Source organism: Gallinula chloropus (assembly GCF_964237585.1).
Source record: "Gallinula chloropus genome assembly, chromosome: 1".
NCBI lineage: Eukaryota > Metazoa > Chordata > Aves > Gruiformes > Rallidae > Gallinula > Gallinula chloropus.
The window spans coordinates 55,776,292-55,796,976 of NC_140085.1; positions in this window are offsets into that span (position 1 = coordinate 55,776,292).

The window sequence follows — 20,685 nt, forward strand, 5'->3', positions numbered from 1 at the left end:
CAGAGATCATCTCGTTCCATCCCCCTTGCCATGGTCAGGGACACCCAAGCCCCATCCAGCCTGGCCTTGAACGCTGCCAGGGAGGGAGCAGCCACAGTTTCTCTGGACTACCTGTGCCAGGGTCTCACAAGCCTCATAGGGTGGAATTTTTTTCACTATATCTAATCTAAATCTCCTTTCTTGCAGTTTAAACCCACTACCCCTTGTCTTATCACTCCATATTCTTGTAAATAGTCTCTCTCCAGCTTTCCTGTAGGCCACTTCAGCTACTGGAAGGCTGCTCTAATGTCTCCTCGGAGCCTTCTCTTCTCTTCTCCAAGCCCAGCTCTCTTGGCCTGTCCTCACAGGACATTAGGTGTAAGCTAAGAAGTCTAGTATAGATGTTTAATATAAGCAAGAGGAATGTCTCTGGATATGCCCATGTCTGTTCATTGACAATGGGCTGGAAGCTAGTCAGTTAGCTCATGCTAGCATCATGACTTCCAGATAGCTAAAAGCAGGTGAAACAAGTTCTGACAGAGAGCCTGTAGCTTACCTTTCCAGAAAAAAAGATGGTAAATGATGGGACTTACTTTACATTAAATAACTAAAAATATCTAAAGGTTGGCATTTGTTAAACAACTTGGCAGTTATCTTAGAGGTAATGGTAAACGGTGCAATAGTCTCTATCTCTGGTCTCCATTCAGGAAGTCAACACCACAGCCAGCAGTTGCTGATGTGGGTATTTGTGGGGCATGATCTCTGTATCCCCTTTTCTCACTGCAATCCCTTTCCTGCCTGTTGCAATTAGCAGCCATCTGTCTTATCAGCATAGTACTGAGAAATTTAACTTGGTCTGGAGTGACTTTCATGGGCAGGATGAACATCTAGCTGTGATTCCTGTAGTGAGTGACTACACCGAAGCTTTTGGGAAATGCCAATGTTTCAAACACAGGTTTACTTGTGTTCCTGAGGGTGGCATATGAACAGTGAGTTATTTCTGGTAGTTGTCATCATGGACTGGTGCATATCCCGTGGATATTTTTTCCTGCACCTTGCAGCTTTGGGGGTGGGAGCCTGGAGAGTGCTGCTGGTTTCTGTTCCTGCTTTTTCCAACATCTCTCATGTATTCCCTCACAAATTTATTTTACCTTTGGCAGTGATCCCAGCACCATATGAATTGAGAATCTGTATTTTTTTTCCCCAATAAATATCCGGGACTAAAATTTTGGGAGTAATCTACATAGCAGATTAAAGACAGTTACCAATATTGGTTTTAATAAAGAATAGATTGCTTGTTTGAAATAGAATAAGTGAATGAAAATAGCAGCTGAATGGTTAAAGCCACAACTTGTTTACTGCTAAAATTGAAATGTTTTCCACTCCTTAAAATTTACACAGATGTTCTACCCTCAAAATTGGCATAACTAATTCTTGTTTTAAGACAGAGACTTAAAATATGTCAGGAAAAGCTAACAGAATTTTTTCTCACAATATATATTCAAAAGGTCAAAATTACATAAAGTGCATTGAGGCTTTTGTGGAAAAGGATGTTTTTAATCTTAAAGTACATTCTTGCATTTCTAAGTGTGGTTATCAAGCAAATATAGAAAAATCTATTTGCTGTCTTTTCCTTCTTTGTGTGAATCATCTTGGTGGAAGAAAGAAAAATGTAAGACAAAGCAACAAAAGCTAGAATTCTAAGTCAAGTCGTGTCTTCATACAGTTTTAAAATAATGGGAAAATATAATTTCCTAAAGAGTTTATAAATTGAAAATATGTGTGAACTTTTTGAGATGTTTCATAGAATAATTATTTTCTTCAACCAGCTCTACAATTATGGTCAAGCTAAGGTATTAAAGAATTAACATGACAGTTCTCTATTTCCTGTATTTTCTATTACTTTGGTTGCTAGTGTTCTTGAAAACATAATAGGCACTCACATCAACCAATATATGCCTGCAGCTTTAGCTTCATCTTAACATGCTATTACATAATTATTATATAATGCATCAGAAATGACTTCTCATTATTGTTTTTAATTATGATGATTAACTTGAATTCCTTCTTCAGAAGTCCAATTCTGCATCTTTATTTTAAATCCCAAGAGAGCTTCATCCAATCCTGAGACATGCCAGAACTAGCCAGATAAATTATGTCATCAACACATATTTTATTACTGGTTACATGACAAGTTTGCACTCTTTGGTGGATCTGTCTGTGTCAGTGAAGTAAACAACCTCGTTTGGTCAGGCTGTCTATGGATAGTGGATAACACATTCAGTTAACTAGCTTTCTATGGAGGCAGAATGTGAGGAAGCAGAGATCATTTATTTATGGCATAATTCATTTTTTAGAGCCATCATTTATTTATAGTGTTGATGCAGTTTTCTTACTAGCATCATATCGCAGTTGACTATGCTTTCAAACAACGCAAGACCCCGTATATTCCACAAGCCAACCCCCACTCACCACGGGCTGTTAGTGCAGCTTTCCAGTGTACACCACACAAACACACACGTCCAGCAGAACATCAGAGCAAAATAATCCTTCATGCATAATTCACACTTCCAGCCTCTGCATGCTTTATGCACTGATGAATTACTCGGTTGTGCTGAGGTAATTCAGAATGAACTAAAAAGCAAATTATGGCAGGCATGTGCTGTAACTTTATTATTCTGCGGGCCTGGATTTTGAAATTACATCTCTGAGACCTGATTCTGAAATACAATGTATTCAGCCTCCATGATATTTCATCCCAGAGTCTTATGTCTGAGGATGCCCGTGGACTCATTTCAAAAGCTTACACAGTCCAGAAACCCAATTTGATTTCTTTCTTTTTGCCTGAAATGGGCCTTGACATTTTAAAATCATTAAATGCAATCTCTTTCAGATGCTCACAAAAGGTCACAAAGACTATGGGACTGCCCCTGTTACGCTACACCACCACAGCTCTGATCCACTTTAGCAGGGGGACTAAGTGCTCAAGGCATTCAAAATTGAGCTCCTAATGTATTAAGTGCATTAGGAATAGTCACAGCTCTGCTAGAATTTCCATTATAAGGTCTAGATTACGAAAAGGAACAGGCTGTTTGGGATGCAGTTGACTTTAAAAAGGATTTTAGTATTGTGTTGGTTCAGAGCCTGAGCAAACACTTGACATTTTCAGGATTTTTTTTCCTTGAAAAATGTAGTGGATTTTTTTTGCATGTGTGTGGTTTTTGGTTGCTGTTTGTTGGGGGTTTTGTTTTGGAGTTGGGGGGGAAATAGCTGCATTTAAAAAACCCCAATAATTTGGGCACAGTCTGAGGGAAATACCAACATGGCAAAGCAGGGTGTGGATGACTCACGATGGGCATTCTTGCTGCATGTGGCATATTGCATGTATCAGCAGCTGCTTACAAGCCTCTCTTTAATTTCACACCAAAAATAGCCAATGACAACCCAAGAAAAAAAGGAATAGTGCTAGAAAACTGAGCAGCTGTGACACTAATACCTCTTTCACGTGCTGCATTGTTGTCTTTTTGCCCTTAAAAAAAGAATTTCTCAACTTACAGAAAACAAAAGGTTCTTCTGTTTAAAGAGTATGATCCAGAATGCAGTAAATTTGCTAAAGTTAATCACTTTTACTTAGCACTGGTCCAAGTTTTAAGACTGCCTTGTTCATTCAGTGACAGCAGGAGTAAGCCCTAAATCTCTTCTGGCAGCTCAGACTATGGCCAGACAGAGTTTTTAAGAAATCCTCACTCTCCTGTTTTCATCCCTTCCTCCTCGCTCAGGCGGCCCTCTCCTCTCCATTGTGCCAGGGCAGACCCTGTTTCTCACCCTGATCCAGTGTTCCTTGCACATCTGCATAAACAGCTGTGCTAACACAACAGAGGCATCTGTAGAGGGTCACAAGCAGCCTGGATACTCCCAACAGCGTTCCTGACAAGAAATATGTACCCAGAGCTACAGCCTGACTTTTGGTTGGGTAGTCCTGTGCCCTAGTAGTAGTATCACAGTCTTAAATAACAGCCACTAGAACATCACCAACATTGCTATAGGAGAGAAGCATATGTTATGATCTACTTTATCCAGGGTAATGCTGCCAATATCACTGTCTCTGACATCTCTCCCTAGCTAACAGATAAGGCAGGCATCAGATCTTGGAGATACTTACTAAACCACACACACCTGACTGTTTATCTGTGCATCTTGGGTGTAGTGAGATGCTCAAAAACTGTACATGGGCATACTGAAAGGTCAGAAACACACACATCCTGAAAAAACCCCAGCTATTCTATTCAAGGTATATATTTTTATGTATTACATGATTTTGTAAGAGCTGTTCCTTCTTTCTGAAAGTGCTTGAAAGTTTTTGATTTGTCATAATCACATCTATCAACAGGAAAGGATGTGGCTTGACCTTATGTGGGTGGTCTACATCAAAAGTTGAGAATCTTTGTGTTCCTAAACCAGAAGTGATACTACTGTTCTGAACATACTGTTCAGAACATACAGAGGCTGAAACATGCCTGTGACAGATAAATAAACATGGAAAAATGTGTCTGGAGCCCTCTGTTCCGGAAATGCATGCAGTGTCTTACCTTTACTCTTGTGAGAAGTTCCTCTGAATCTGTAAGGGACAGGACCAAAAAATAAGTGGATTTGCAAATCCACCTGTGTAAAAGCATGCTGATGTCAAGTAAGAGAAAGTTGTCATGAACAGACACTGTAAAATGAGTCATTCATGTCCACTTGACTGAAAGTAATTCTGCAAGAGAGGATGACAGAAATAATCTACCTGCAGAAAGCAGAGGTGCTCCCTTGGTTCCCATAATATATATTGTCAAGTTCTGGTTATTTTCTAGGAAATAACATCAGATGAGTCTACATTTACTACTCTGTGTCCATTGTGGCTTTCACGTTAGTTTCCCTGTGAGCTCTGCACAAAATCCAGCCTGCTGGATCCATCCCTGCTACTATAGCTTTACACCACGATGTCTGCACATAGCACTGTGATTTATGCAGCTTTTGCAGAGACTGGCAAATCATTGATTATTGTGAGTCATAGCACTGAAGCTATTTCTTTCTACTGTTCTTTTGGGTATCAAATATCAGATATTGAGTATCACAGTATGAAACAGCTGGAGTGCTGCAATGGATGGCTACGGACTCTTCAGGCAAGGAGAGGCGGTGAGGTAGCCCTATGCATTAGATAGTGTTTGGACTGTCTAGAGCTTAATGATGGTGACAGTATGGTTGAGTGCTTATGGGTAAGAATTGGGGGAGGGACAACAAAGCAGATATCATGGTGGAATGCTGTTATAGACCACTGAACTAAGATGAAGAGGTGGAAAATATATTCTCTGGGCATTCAGATGTCTCACAACCACTTGCCTTTGTTTCCTAGGGAGACTTCAACTCACTGGATATCTGCTGGAATGATGCTAATTTGTATGAGAGTGTTGATCTGCTTGAAGCTAGGAAGGCTTTACAGAGGGGTCTGGACAGGCCAGATTGATGGGTCAGTGCCAACTGTATGAGTTTGAACAAGGTCTGGTGTGGGTCCTGCACTTGAGTCACAACAACCCCCTGCAACCTTACAGGCTTGAGGAAGAGCAGCTGGGAAGCTGCTGCCCAACAAAAAAGAACCTGAGGGTATTGGTTGATAGCTGGCTGAAAATGAGCCAGCAGTGTGCCCAGGTGGTCAAGGCAGCCAACAGTGTCCTGGCCTGTGTCAGACGTAGTGTGTCCAGCGGGACTAGGAAAGTGACTGTCCTTCTGTACTCAGCTTCTTGACTGTGTGTCAGTTTTCGGCATCCTGCTGCACGAAAGACATTGAGGTGCTGGACCATGTCCAGAGAAGGGCAACAAAGCTGGTGAAGGGTGTAGAGCACAAGTCTTATACAGAACAACTAAGGGAACTCGGATGGAGGAAAGGAGGATAAGGGAAACCTCGTTGCTTTCTGAAGCTGCCTGAAAGGAGGTTGTAGCCACATGAGTGTTGATCTCTTCTCCCAAGTAACAAGCAATAGAACAAGAGGAAATGGACTCAAGTTGTGCCAGGGGATGTTCAGACTGTATATTAAGCAAAAATTCTTTGCTGAAAGGATTACCAATCACTGGAACAGGCTGCTGAGGGAAGTGGTTGAGTGACCATCCCTGAAAGTGTTTAAAAGACACGTAGATATGGTGCTTGGGGACATGGTTTAGTGGTTGGACTTGTCAGTGTTATGTTTATGGTTGGACTTGATGACCTTAAAGGTCTTTTTCAACTAAAACAATTTTATGGTTCTATATAGCTAGCAGTTTTTCGTCCCTATATTGTCTCTGATTGGTTCCATATACTACACAATGTATGTCAGTGTGTAGGTTGACATGTGATGCCTTTTTCCTCCAATTTCTATTGCTGAGCTAGAACTCAAATTTCCCTAGACAGATTCCTCATATTCAGGGATTTTTGTTCTCTTCTGAAATTATTTTTTTGTAATAATTTTTGTAATTATGGGAAACTCAGTTGCCAACCCAACAGAGCATTTATTCATATGCTTCTTGAGTATCCCTATTGAACACATGTAACTATTTTGAGTGCTTACAATTAAATACTATTAATCAAATTCTTTATTGCATTGACACATTAATTTGCATCACATGTATCACCGGAGGTGTGATGTAGATGAAAATGTGAATGCTTGTACTAGCTCTGAATCTTGTAATGAAGAGCTAATTTGTAACATTCACCGACCTTGGTAGATATCCAGCCTTTTATGCAATTGAGGAATAAGAATTTAACAAAGTGGTCTGGGCTGATACTAGTGAAAAAACTACCAAAACCCCCAAACAGTATTTGCATTGACCTTTTTTTTTAATCTCAAATTGTACACACAGTTGGTCTTGTAGAACAAAGAACTCGTCTGCCACATTTTTGTTCAAATCTGTAATAAAATGCTACTACAGAGTTCCAAGAAGCCCATCCGTATTTGTGACAATTTTCTTCAGGTTTAGCTCAAAAGAAATAGCAGTTTACTGTATGCATGTTGCACCAAGATAAAGGCCATTGTGCATGAGTGTAGACTGCCACTGGTCTTACTTGCCCAGTAACATGGTAGTTTGCAAAGACTGCAAGGGCCAGATTCAGAAAAGGCTGTGGATATCTGAAGTTAGAGTTCAGAAGATCTTAAGGCTGTGGAGTGAAAAGAGAGATCTGGGCATCTAAAGTCAACCACTGTTTAATTCACAGCCATGACTGAATTTGTCTGGGAGAAGAAAGGTGATGAAAGTAAAGGTCTGCCCAATGCAGTGACTGTCCTAAAGATACAAGGGGGAGATTCCTTACACCTCATTTAGAAATTTACAACAAGGACTTCTCTCTAGAGAAAAAGAGGCATTTCTGAAAGGCAATTTATCTGAACCATTCTAAATGAGTCTGCAAAGAGAAAATGCACTACGGTTTGGAAATGCCTGTTTCTCCCCAGAGACCAGAAAGGGAGTGTAGATGATGACAAGGAGAATGTGAGCTAGGCAAGGACAGTCCCACTTCAAATTAAGGATTCACAGATAAATTTATTTTGGGGTTTCCCAGATTTAGAGTGCAACGAATCCCCATTTGTCTTCTCTTATGGGTGGGCAGGAAGGGGTGATGTCTTACAGGTATCTTTCTCTGACCTTTGAGAAGCATTGTACTGTTCGCAGATTTGTTTCATAGGTATCCAGATTTGTAAGCATCCTTGTGCTGATGTCTGAGAAGTGAAGCAGGGCTGAAGACACAGTCACTAGCAAATGGAAACTGTTGATAAGGGAAATGTGCATGTTCTAACATCTCATCAGCTACACCGGTAATACTGTTGTAGCCTGTGACAAGCATGATTTTGCAGCAAAGGTTTGGCAGCACCAGCAACAATGAAATGCAGGTTTATTTTGAAGAACTGAGCTGTAGAAGCAGCATGAAGTGCTTGCAGACACTCCCATCCTCCCCATCTCCCTTGATCATCACGTTTACGTGATCATCAGATTAACAGTAGCAGAAATATCACTTCTTATAAACTAACTGTGCAGCCAGGAAGTTTACTCAGGGTTCTTGTAACCAAAAGAAGCGACTTCCATCCCATGTCTCACCACTCCTAACAGCTCTCATGAGACTGGGGAGGCATCTTCAGAAACCTGCTACTGTCAGATGCCCTGTGGAAGCTCATGGCTTTCAGGTGGCTCTGTACCACTGAGGGCTGAGTTCACAGTCATGCTCTCAAAACACTCCTGAGCACATCATCATGCCTGCGGGCTGTTTCCCCAGGCATAGAGACAGGCCTTCGACTAAGTGCACGTGTAAAGAAGTCAAAGAAGAAGAGACATCCCTGGTCCCTGCGTGTGTCATTCCTCCCTGAGGTCATTTAGACACAAGACATGCCTTGTCCCAGATTTTCGCCTTGTTTAACTTACCCTTGGCTAGGTTTTGTCATGAATTTGAAACCTGATGCTGAAGATGAATATGTCTGTGATCAAAATACAGTAGATGGATAAACTCCACGTCTGAATAAATCTATAAGAGCTGTTTCAGAGAAAAGAAAGAGAAAAAAAGAAGTGGCATTACTAGTATTTAGGTTATGTTTTGCTGTCTGAACAGTTAATTCAGAAAGTCAGCTAGAGCAAGATAGCAAGATATTTTTAGCATGTGACAGTTCAATGCTGCTAAGTTTCTATCATCCTCAAGTAGTTATTTTATAGTGCACTTTTAAATTACATTTAACATGTATGTATGGCAGTTTGTAGTCTTCTTAAAATAAATATTTCCCATATATCCATATGCATGATCCACACTTATTTTGTAGTACAAGATGTGCTGACAGAGATTAAAAGATTGCAACACAGCAGAAGGCGTTGTGCTATCTTGCAAGTGTAAAGTAGGTACCTTTATCTGACTCAGTTTTTAGCATCTGTCTTCCGATTCATAACAACTCCTGTTCCACATAAAACTATAATCACCTCTCAAGCCTCATTTCTTCAGGCACTGACATTGTAGGCTCTTTGGGGTTGTAGCAAATAAAAAACTAAATGGAAGTTTAAGTCCCAAGGGTAAAAATGCTTAAACTGCAAAGATTCCTTATTGCAGTCTTCAATAAAGCCTTCACGCAGGGAGAATACACCAGAGCCTTTCGAGTGGGTTAGACAATAACTAATAATACCTATTTTTGTTACAAGAATGTAACACCTTGCCTCTCAAGGTGAAAAAAACCCAAAACCTTTCAATAAAACCATTTTTTCCTTACAAGAATGAGTACCTTACAAAACTCTGGAAGAAGAAGTTTTGACTCAAGGGAAGAGTAAACATTATTTTGCAATTTTTTTTTTCCTTAAAACTTCCACTTGCTTACTCATGCCTCATTGCAAAGGTAATACGGTTATCTTAGTTGTGCCCAGGCTCAGTTAGCAGTGAAGCATGCTGAGCACTGCAGTGAGTGAGGAAGTGACACAAGGAAGCTCACCGTGCCTTTTGCCTGTCTGACAGGGATGCCAGTACCCATTCCTGCTAGGGAGACTGAGGAGCCAGCACAGCTACTGACAGGTGACTTGGGGTGTCCGTCCCCAAGGATGCTCCCTGCAGGGATGTTGCTTGACTTCGTGCTTCAGCCTGGCTTGCCCTGAGCAGTACTGTCCCCCCATCACCCCCCTGTCCCACTGGCATCAGCCCTCCTCCCTTCACTCACCAGCACCAACAGCGGCTGCGGATTTGGCCCTGAGGAGTTTGTGGCATTTGCTTTGTCCTGCTTAGTCATCTTTGGAAATATTTTCCTGCTGGACTAGGATCCTGGTCAAAGCCATGCTGGCTCTGTGGGAAGGGGAATGGTGTTGCCCTACTGCTAACACAGTGATCAGTGGAGTTGTAGGTATAAATTATAGTAAGAAAAGCCTTAATCCTGTATTTTGCCTGTTTCCACCTTCGCCCCTTTCCCCTACCTCCTGCCACCAGCACCTCCTTTCTGCACACTTGGAAGGGGTTTTATGGTGTTTTTACTGGCAATTAGCTATGTATAACAGACTTTCTTGTAGGGAAAGAAAGATCAAATAAAGTAACATAGTTTCGACAAAACTAGTACCAAAACTTACAAGTAAATGGGTGAAACGATGAACTGTGGTATTTCGGTTGCACTTCCTAACATGGACTAAGAAATAAATCCCTCACCTCTCAGGTCGTCATCTCATGTGTTCGGCAAAGGGAAACTCCTGGAGGCTTGCTACTATTTCAGTCTTAAAGGCTAAGAAAAGAATCTGACATCCAACAAATGGACAGGCCTTTTAGGTGTCTGACTTTCCTTCGGGACTGTGGCGGAACAAGCACAGTGGGGTTGCCAGAGTTGAGTGTGGTCTTCTTCACAAAGGAAAGTCTCTGTGAAGGCTTCCCTGTTTACTCCACACTAACTCTTAAGCAGGAAGTGAATAATAATTATCGCTACTGAAGCACGAGCTACACGAGCCACAGGAAAATCCACTTTGCATATTGTAATTAAAGTAATAAATAATATAAAATTTAGACATTAATAGTACAATTGTTAAGGCAAAACAAAAGTCACCAACTTTCTAGGAAATTTTAAGGGAAAATGAGAAAAAGCAAATCTCACCTTCTCTCCTAAAGCAAACAAACTCTTAAATCCTTGCTCACAAGATCTGTTTCTCAGATATGTTGGCTAGCAGTGGGAAGAAAAGAACCTCCAGTATGGAAACCTCTTACTTTGCATAATTTTCACAGATTTTTTATCAACTTCCATTAGCTCTAAAAGTATTTCACAACACCCTATATAATTAGCTGTTGAAACTGGTTCAGCCAATTTTTTAAAAGAATAATACTGAAATGAAAAATTGAGTTGGTGTCAGTAACCTTGCAAAGAGAAGAAAACCTAACCAACGAAGGATAATAAATCTATGACAGGACACTTACCTAGGAGGAAGACAAATTATTCCTACAATCTATATTCTCACTTTTTTTTTTTTTTTTTGTAATTTTAAACAGCAGTGTGTTCAGATCAATGGAAAGCAATGGGCATTTTATTTAAGTCTCATGATATGGAAAACATTTTTCTGAAAAGAGACTTGACAGTGTGAAATTCTTTTGCAATTCCTCTTTCTAGAATGAATGGGTGTTCCAGGTCATTAGCTGAGAAACAGAAAGAAATTCTAAAAATTTTAAGGTTACAAGGTCAAGCACTGTTAGATCAAAAAGCAACAGCAAAAGTTTCTAGCAATTTAATGTTTAATGCAATACTAAATTGTGCCTATGGCAGTCACTGCTGCACATTTAATTTTGCACAAAATTCCTGCCCCAGAGAACAGACAGTCCTCCCCGATCAGTAGGTATTCTGTATTTTACTTTGGTGCTTATTTGGATCTTGATCTCACTCTCTATACTCTTCAGATTATTTTTAAACATTAGGGTATTTCTCTTGGTGTTTTTCTCTTCTCATCGCAACCTAGAGGTTGATTCTCTCTTCTAACAAATTCATGTGGTTTACTGAACTAGTCCTGCAGGAACTAAGTGGAAAATACTGCACAAATGTGTTAATCCACATTCTTGGACAAATGTGGGACAAGCCAGAGACAGAACAGGCAAAGGTCACAGTCACTGAGAGCTGCCACCATCTCCTTTCCCTGCACTTGAAGGCTTTGGGTTTGCCTGTGCTGACAGCAGCTGCTGCAGCCATGCCTCCTGCCTCCTCACCCTTTTGCAGCTCCTCAGTAAAGGGTTATGATGGGTAGCACAGGACTCGCTGCACTTCCAGGTTTGGTTGTTGTTGTGGACATCAAAACATCTGCTGATCCCTGCCTCACTCCTGCTGGTAATTCTGGTAACCCACTGACTACTCCCAGCCTTGTGTCCTGCATCTTCACATGACACTCACGGTACTGCTACAGGAAACTAAAATGTCATTAAAAAAAAAAAAAAAAAAAGCAGCAGTTTTCCCTTGCTCCTTGGGGAAGATTTATACTGGAAGGGGAGATGCTATTACAGCCAAGAGCCATCAGGTGCTGTGATCTTTTCACTTGGAAACCAACAAAGATCTCTTCCTGGATAACTTTACTCAACATGTTTGAGTGTTCAATTTGGTGTGACACTAGAAGGCACATGCACAGTAGGTCTTTGTCAGTAAGTGAGGAAAAGAGCTGGAGGTCTCAAGGTAACTGTAGTTTAAGTCAAAAGAGCCTCTCACATATTTATAGCTTTTTCTGGGTTGGTTCATAAAAAGATAACTAATCCTAAATTGTAAAAACAAGCAGGTTCACCAGACTGAGATGAGCCAGACTTCACAAATACGCTTCCCTACCAGGGCAATTTACTCACGGTGCTGAGATGTGGGTCAAGCAGAAGATTAAAGCATGTTATATCACCAAAGTACCATTAGATCAATTCTCCTGAACCCAGGAAGAGAAGGAAAAAACAGAATCATAATATCTATATGCTTCTAATAAGGATGCAATAATTAACCTTATTCTATTTCTTATGTGTCTGTGCAAATGACACTTGGTTCACAATATCAGCTCTTCGGAAAGGAGCTTGTAATTGCTACAGTACCTGTTTCAGGCAGTGGGGGAAAGTATTGTGTGCCCAAATCAACTGGACAGAGAGTAGCATGATTGAACACTCTAAGAAACTTTCTCAGTCCTCTACTCAGTCTTCCCAGGTGAAGTAATGTTTTTGGTTTTTATCCCCTTCTGATCCTTTACCTAAGAAGCTGTGGTGAGACATGCCTGCAGGGGTAGCTGAGCCATTTGCATTAGATCATCTACATATTCATGTTACCAGCTGAGCAAACCAAGGAAAAAAAACCCAACAAACCATACAGCAAAGGAGAGAAAAATATTTGCATCTAAGGTAATAGTGTCAGGAACACAGCATCTTTTCTGAGCCACGGGCTGCTCATGGGGGTTTGTTTGTTGTTGTTATTGCTTTTTTGAAAGAGAGATATTAAACTCTGAGTCTTACTCATGCAATATTAGCAAGCTCTCACAGGTAGGGGTGGTAATTATAAGGCTTCATTCATTGGGAAGAATGTTGAAAGCCTGAGGGACATGGTTTCATGGTATGGTATAATTGTACTTCCTTCTCATAAAAGGAGGGTGCTTATTTCCCATAACAGCCTGGCAAGCATAAATAGTTACCTTTACCAGACCCAAACCACTATCCATTCATGTCAGAGGAAAGTGCTTCATTGTCCTCACAGAGTGCTGCTGGATTGGGTTCATAAACCCTGTTAAATAAAGCATTTAAGTATGCAAAATAGACTCATTGCTCTAAATGGGAACATTCATGTGCTTTGCTATGCTAATTATAGAGATCAAGAAATATTGCTTATCTACAGAACAGCAAGTCAGAAGCAAGAACAGAATTGCAAAGACTTCATTTGGGACCAAAATCTAGAAATCCTGAGGCAGACAGTACTGAGTTGAGGTCCCCACCACACAGGGCCCATGAACCTTCAAGACTTTTTTTTCACTGGAGTAGGCAGCACCTTTCTCTGGATTTTCTTTAGTTTTGAGGTTCTTCAGTTTCCTTTGCTTCTTTCCAGGTTTCTTTTAGGCCTTTTAATAAACTGCCACCTGCCTTTGCCTCCCAGAAACAAATCTGACCCTCCTCACAAAAACATTCTTAACTTTGGAGTACTTTTTCCCACAGCTCTCTTGTGGTAGATATTCTAGATCCAGGGATCCAACATTACCATTGAAGCAGACTGCAGAATTTCTCAAGGATCCTGTACATAACTTGGAAGACTGGTTTTCCAACAGACTTTTATTCCTTGTGATTAACACTGTAAGGAAATAAACATTCTCTTGCTAGGACATATGTTATTTTCTAGAAGACTGTTTTTCATCTTTTGATCCAATCTGGCAATTTTTTCCATGTTTTCCACCTGCTTTCTAAAAAAGAGCAGTCTCACAGCCTGTTTCCTTTTTAGGAGATTCCTGATTAGTCTAATTGAAAAATGGTAGTCTACCCCCAAATACCCTATTGCTCATCTCTCCCCTTTCCTTCCAAGGTTTCGTCAATTGCAGTCACTGCCCCCAGGACCTGTTCATTTGAATGGATCCTCAACAGATTTAATTACTCTCCTCATTTTCCTCATGACAGCTCTAAGGATTTCTCCCATCAACTCCTGTGGTTTTAGCTCAAGATGGAGGGAAATAGTAATGGAATAGACAAAACTCCTTTCTCCCATCTGCCATCCCATTCAGCACAGCAGTAGAAGCATCACAGCACACACATGGGCAAAGTCCTCTGTCAAGCAAAAAGAATTAATAACGTGCATGTTCTTCATATCCTTACTTTTGTTGTTAATGTCCAAATAAAGCCAAGGAAAAAAACCCCAAAAAATGCATTAAATTCTTCTTTATTTGGAAATATGGCTATGAAAAAGAACAACCAGATCCCAGGAAGATTACCAGTTCATCCACAATTCAGGGCTTGAGATCATGGGGAAGGGACTGTACCACCTCAGGCATGGTCTGTCTGCAGCTACCCTGAGAAAGGCACAGTCACCATTTTAGGCCTGTAGCTAAATGTCACAATCTGGCTCTTAATCAGCTTCTTGCATTTAAAAACTTCTTCTGTGGGACTCTATATTTAATTACAACTGAGGGTGGTGTCTACTAAAACTTGGGTGTGAGCAGAACCTGAGGGCTCTTCTGTGGTATTCCAGCTGGCTGGTACATCTGAAAGCAAACCTCAGCCTGCTCTACAAAGACGTATTCAATGCATTTCATCACCTCCCCATTCATTCATTCATGCACAAGTGGCCCGTGCCCCATGAGTCAAAGCCTATTGAACTCCACAATAGTTGTTCTCAAAAACCTCCATGGGTATTTGATTTAGTCCTCTAAAAGCAATTTGTTTTAGAGAGTTTTTCTTTCTAAATGTTGCTGTTTTATAGACATTTGAATCAAAGTTTCAAGACTCACAGTGGTCCTGTAACACATTGGCGGGAGAGGGAGAAGTTTTGATACATGTAAGTATCAAAGTCATCAACTATTTTTTAATCAGGAGAAGGAGATTATTGGATTCCTCTGGATACAACTAAAAAGGTTTTCATGTAAAAGCAGGTTTCCATGCTGCTCAAAATTAAAATTTTTACTTTTCCAGAAAAAAACCCCACCCTTGTAGTATTATGAGTCTTATGATGAGAATACACCTCTAATCAAGCCATAGTCACACAGAATAATTTCTCCATAACAGAAAAAGAGGGAATTAAATAACTGCCCATCCTTTCATTAAAACAATAATAGATAAAAATCTGTCAAATAAGAATTTTAAGGAGTCCTTCTTAGAAGTTACAATGAGGTAAATTTATTACCTGTGGTAACTTGACCACAGAATTTGTTTTAAGGGGATATGCTCAGTTGTTATATGTGAAGAGGAAAACAATAAAAGTTGTCTTCTAAGTACCCTCAAGATTCTTAACTGTCCATTAGATTTCAGGATATTCCAGTACACTGGAATTAATACTTGACACAGCTGTAATAATGGATCACATTCCATCAGAAATAGTTAATTTAACTTCCAAAACCTCATTGGTTAAAGTCAATTGGCTGAGAACTACAATTTACCTAAATTTTATGAATTTGAGAAATAACTTTTCTTGGTGCAATTGAATCTTTAGCAGTACACCTCTGACCAGACATTGCAAGTTCAGCCCTGAGAGCAGTGGCCCTGTGGTTCCCATCAAAAGCTTCTGCTGCTGTTTCACTGCAGAACCAGGATGCAATCTGAAATTAACCTGAAGGTAATCTGTCTTTGAAAGAAGCATGGAAAGAAAACAGGATGGTTTAGTTCACATGGAGCTCTGCAAGAGCTCCTAACATGGCCTGTGTCAAAACAGAAGTCTCTAACACTGAGCTGTTATGTTCCCAGAGGATGGGGCAGGAGCAGATGATGCAAAACATATGCGATCTCCTGCCACATGGGCAGCACCCAGATACAAGTCCAGGGCTGGAGCCCTACCATCTCTCCTTGAGACTCGATGGGAGGTCTGGGGCAGGCTGGCACAGAGGCCACTTCTTCACCCTCTGGAGCTGCACTGTCGACTGTGGACCAGGAGGACATGTGCCATGCTTGGCTGGTGACTCACTTCTCTCCCTCAGAGCTGCCTCTGCCAACAGCAGGAATTGCCCACCAGTCACCCAGCACTAAGGGAAAAAAGCAAAGGTTTGGATGCAACCCTGAAGTGGCTGGTTGCAAGCCAAGGCAGACTTCGAGCTAGCTTAAAGGCACACATCTCTAGACATAACAAAGGGCAGCTCTCTCCCATTCAATCTCAGTCAGCCCATGTAGTTCACCTCTGTCTGAAAGATATGAGATTGTTCCTGCTGTCTAGTAATACAAGTAAAAATATTTTATTTTCCTCCTGAGTCCTTGCAAGAAGTGTGTTGATATGTGCATGGGAGTGTGAGAGACTAAGCACAGGCAAACGTGACCTCTCTAAATACATTAGCATAGACTAAGCATTTTGTACTGTTTAAACTATTCCGTTTCCTAACCTAAGAAGCACTGGTTCATTGTAATTCTATCTTGGAAGATGAAAACCCAAAAACAATATGGCAAGCTTAGATGAGTAAAATGCATTGAAGTCTCAGTGTTCTGGTGAGCACACCACTATGTGCAGACAAAGGAAAGCAAAGTCTCTGTGTGGATTCACAGTCTGCACCTTATATAGGTCAGATTGCAGCAGCAATGAAAGTAGGGAGCCAGTCAGTCCTGCACCCATGCTTATAGCATACCTTGAGTGGCACACCTTGCCTTCCCCCTCAGATTGAAAAACATAAACATCCCGGGAAAAATGTGACAAGAAATGTGTAGACTGTAAAATAATTTCACAGACTGTGGTTTGACTGTTTTGTGAGTGCTGGGAGTTTTATGAATGAACTCTTTATGGTGTTCGACCAAGAAACCTCCAACTTTTGGAGGCTTTAATTACTGCCATGTTTTTCTTTCTTTTTTTTTTTCCTTTATTCTTTTTTTTTTTTTTTTACTGTTTCATTTCAAACACCTCCAGTAGGACAGTGTAAATCACAGAGATCAGACCTTTGTGAATATTATTACCCTTTCACATGGGTCATCTATATTACCCAACTGTAAAATTCAGTGTCAATATTTTTGAGACAATGTGTGCTTTAACTTCTTTCTTTTTTTTTTTCGGTCAGGTGCTAATTTATTATTCTTGTGTACTGGGAGCTGTCTGTTAATGATGCATAATAGAACTATTTTAGTCCACAAAGTGGGAAGAAATGCATATATAAATCATTCTCCCTACAACCACACTCTTCTGGGAAGCAGAAAGAGCATACATTAATAATGGCTGTACTGAAGACCAGCACTTTGTTGGAGCTAACATGAAGAAAAAGCATAGCTTCCTCTCAGGAACATTCAACACTTGACATAGACATCTGCTAAGTGGTATTTCTTCTGGTTAGCTTGCTGGTTTCCTGGGAATAATCAATGGATTTTTTGTGCTTCTTCATTTGTGGGCCAATTCTAGGGCAGTGGTTATTGCCGCTGGGCTAGGTCTGTTTCTGGGACTCATCTCCTCATTTTCATTTCTGGGGTCCTGCTTCTCTAATTAACCCTTAATAATGTGGAAAGATCTTCCACCAAGGCACCAAAACTTTGTCCAAGGGACATGAGAGGGTCTGTTCTAGCTGGAAAAGGCAGAAGGAGCAAAAATTGTCCTAAACCAACACACAAAGAAGACTTAACCAACCAGAGTGATGCAATGAAGGCACATAATCTTTAACCAAGTGGTCTCTGATACCCTGGAAATAGATCCAGAAATCCTCTCCAGCACTTTAGAGATCAAACTTTCCCCCTGTAAATGATATCAAATCTGCCCTTTTCCTCTGTGTTCAAATATACTGCTGTGGGTTCATCATCCTCGTCATCCTGGACAACCTCCCCTGTACTTTAACAGGACCATCAAAGATGAGATTAACAGAACCGAGTGTAATTTTCAAGATATGGGCATACTAGATATTGATACAATGACCTCATAATGCTCTCTGTTCTGTTCTCTGCTCCTTTCCCAGTAGTTCATAATATTTTATTTGCCTTTCTGACTGCTGCTGAGCACTGAGCTGGCACTTTCAGAGACCTACTCACAGTGACGCTAATATCACTTTCCTGAATGTGGTAAAATAAAATTTAGAGTTATAAGCTTTACCTGGACTATTTGGGCTCAATTGTACTCCCCACTATATTGCTGGAGGCTAGAGAGCTTTTCTGGCACATGCAAGGCTTTTTTCCATAGACACCCCCTTGATTACCAGTTCTTCAAGTGGTTTGTGGAACTGACATGGCACTGTGTGTTCTCATTCTTGGAATGTTCTGGAACAATATATTGTGAATTTATGTCCTGCAGAAACACCCATTATCTGTGGCTTATTTAAGAGACAGTTCTGTCTTTTGCTGCACTATTAACTGCCCTCCTTCTCCAGAGTATCTCCTCCTTTCAGCAGAACACTTAGATTCATATGGAGGGTAAAATGTTCTCTTCAGATGAGAACCCACTGCATAAATCTGTGTGTGAATCTTTCGAGTACATCAGACTTGATATTTTATATAAACATGCAGATTTACAGCTATCTTTTATGCAAACATATACATAAACATTAATGTATGGAGTTCGTTAGTGGCTCTTGATTGGGTCTAGACAAAACAAGGATGTCTTCAAGAGGTACAATGAGAAGAACTCATTATAGAAGCAGAACTGATATCTTTCATTAGACAACTGTTACAGTTTGAAAAATAAAGACTAAGCTCTTGGGCACATAAGATATTCAATTTTGAAATAAAACCAGCAGCTTTCAAAGATAAAGACAAGCATAGACCAATTGCTCAGAGTTTAGTTAAATATGTATCAATTAGATCATCTCTGAAAAAATGACAGCTGGTATCAGTGAAGTAGAGGTAGAGTACCACTAGAAAATGTAGAGTTAGGGTTATTTTTTCCTCAGCACTTGGCTTTTATCAACATTGAATTTCATTTGCAATTTTATCACCCTGTCTCTCCAGTAATGTGAAAGCTTTCTGCAGCTCTTCACAGCTCACTGTAGATTTGGTTATTCTGAATAACTTTGCCGTCAGCAACCTTTATCACCTCATTATTCCTTGCTTTTACCAGATGATTTACAGTAAGTATCCATACGTCTGTCCTTATTACACAATGCCAGCATAGTGGTACTGTATGGTAGTACAGCCATAATCCACGCCATAATCATCAAGTTTCTGTAAACTTCAAGGCATGGGAGAGTTTCATGAAAGTGACCATGACACCTTGAGGTAGGTTTTCAAGCACTTGGGGATGTTCAAGGAAGGATTCTCTTGACAGCTGAATTTAAAAATAGAAAACTTAGGGCATACAGCACAGATCCCCTGAGAAATATTTACTTACATCAGTTGGAGATCTATCCATGTGTAATTTCTGCTTCTAATTAGGCATCACATCTATAGGTTTTCAAAGACCATTACAAAATATGTTCTGTTTTACTCTGAGCTGTAAATATAAACCTATACCTTCCTACCTTGTGAGTCAGACACTATACTCTTTGACTTAGAGCCCTGTAACATAGTGAACTTCGGTGGAGTTACGTCTGCTGTGGTTTCAGATCTAACTTTGATTTGAAACTCAGGAAAACAGAAGTATGGAGGATTGGTTTATAGTTATTTTCTGTATCTTAGAATGGAACTAAAAAAAATAAATTCACTGGTAAATAAATTACTTGCATCATGGATCAGCATTTTTGTCAGGGAATGTACTTTCATGATGGGACACAGTATATACACATGAGATTTGCCTGGGCTTTTGCCAAATATTTAACATCGTCTACATGTATTTTTTGAATTGGACAAGCTATTATTTAAATGCTGTAATCTGTACTTCAGATGGAACAATGCGCCTGACAAGCACTCTAGAGAGTTGGAAAAATACTAATTATCATTATTTTCAGTTTCAGTAAAAACTGATAGTTCTTTTTCTGGAATTCTGTTGCCTTCCAAATTTTTTCTCTGAGTTGGTTATTACCATGGAAATATGAATTCTTATAGACATAATAAATAAGACATCAGTCATAGTAGACTGCAGACTCTGCATCTACCCCTGAGCTCTAGACTTCCTCTGCTTGTGTCCTGGAAGGGGAACAATAGATGGGCACCTCTCCAAAACATTCTCTGCTTGGCAGCAAAATGAGACTTTGCCCACTATAAAGTGTGCAGAGTGATGCCATACCCTCTAGGTTACAACAGCTGGAAATGTAAATCCTTGATCATTATCAGTGGGCAGCTGAATTAAAACTTCACAGAAACAAGTGAGGAAGCTGCTGCTTTTCAGTACCATAGTGCTATGTCCTCTGTTAACCCACATTGTGCCAATCTATAGTAGCCAGAGGAGCACAGAGATCCTAAATGTTTTTCCCACTGTGGTCACTCTAATACTAAAAGCTATGACATTAGGACAGTGTGATGTTCAATCACAGCACATTTAATCTAATGTGAGACTGAAGTGAATTATGTTTCAGCATGTAGGTTTGCCCCCCGACATTTCTACATGTAGATTCGTCCTGAAGCATTTCTGTATTGGTTACTCTGTCTTCAGCTCCTACAGTTTTTTCTTAGTTCCATGTCACATAGGAAATTGCTTTATTTTAAAAGAAGCATGACCAGCAGATCGAGGGAGGTGATCCCTCCTGCCCCAA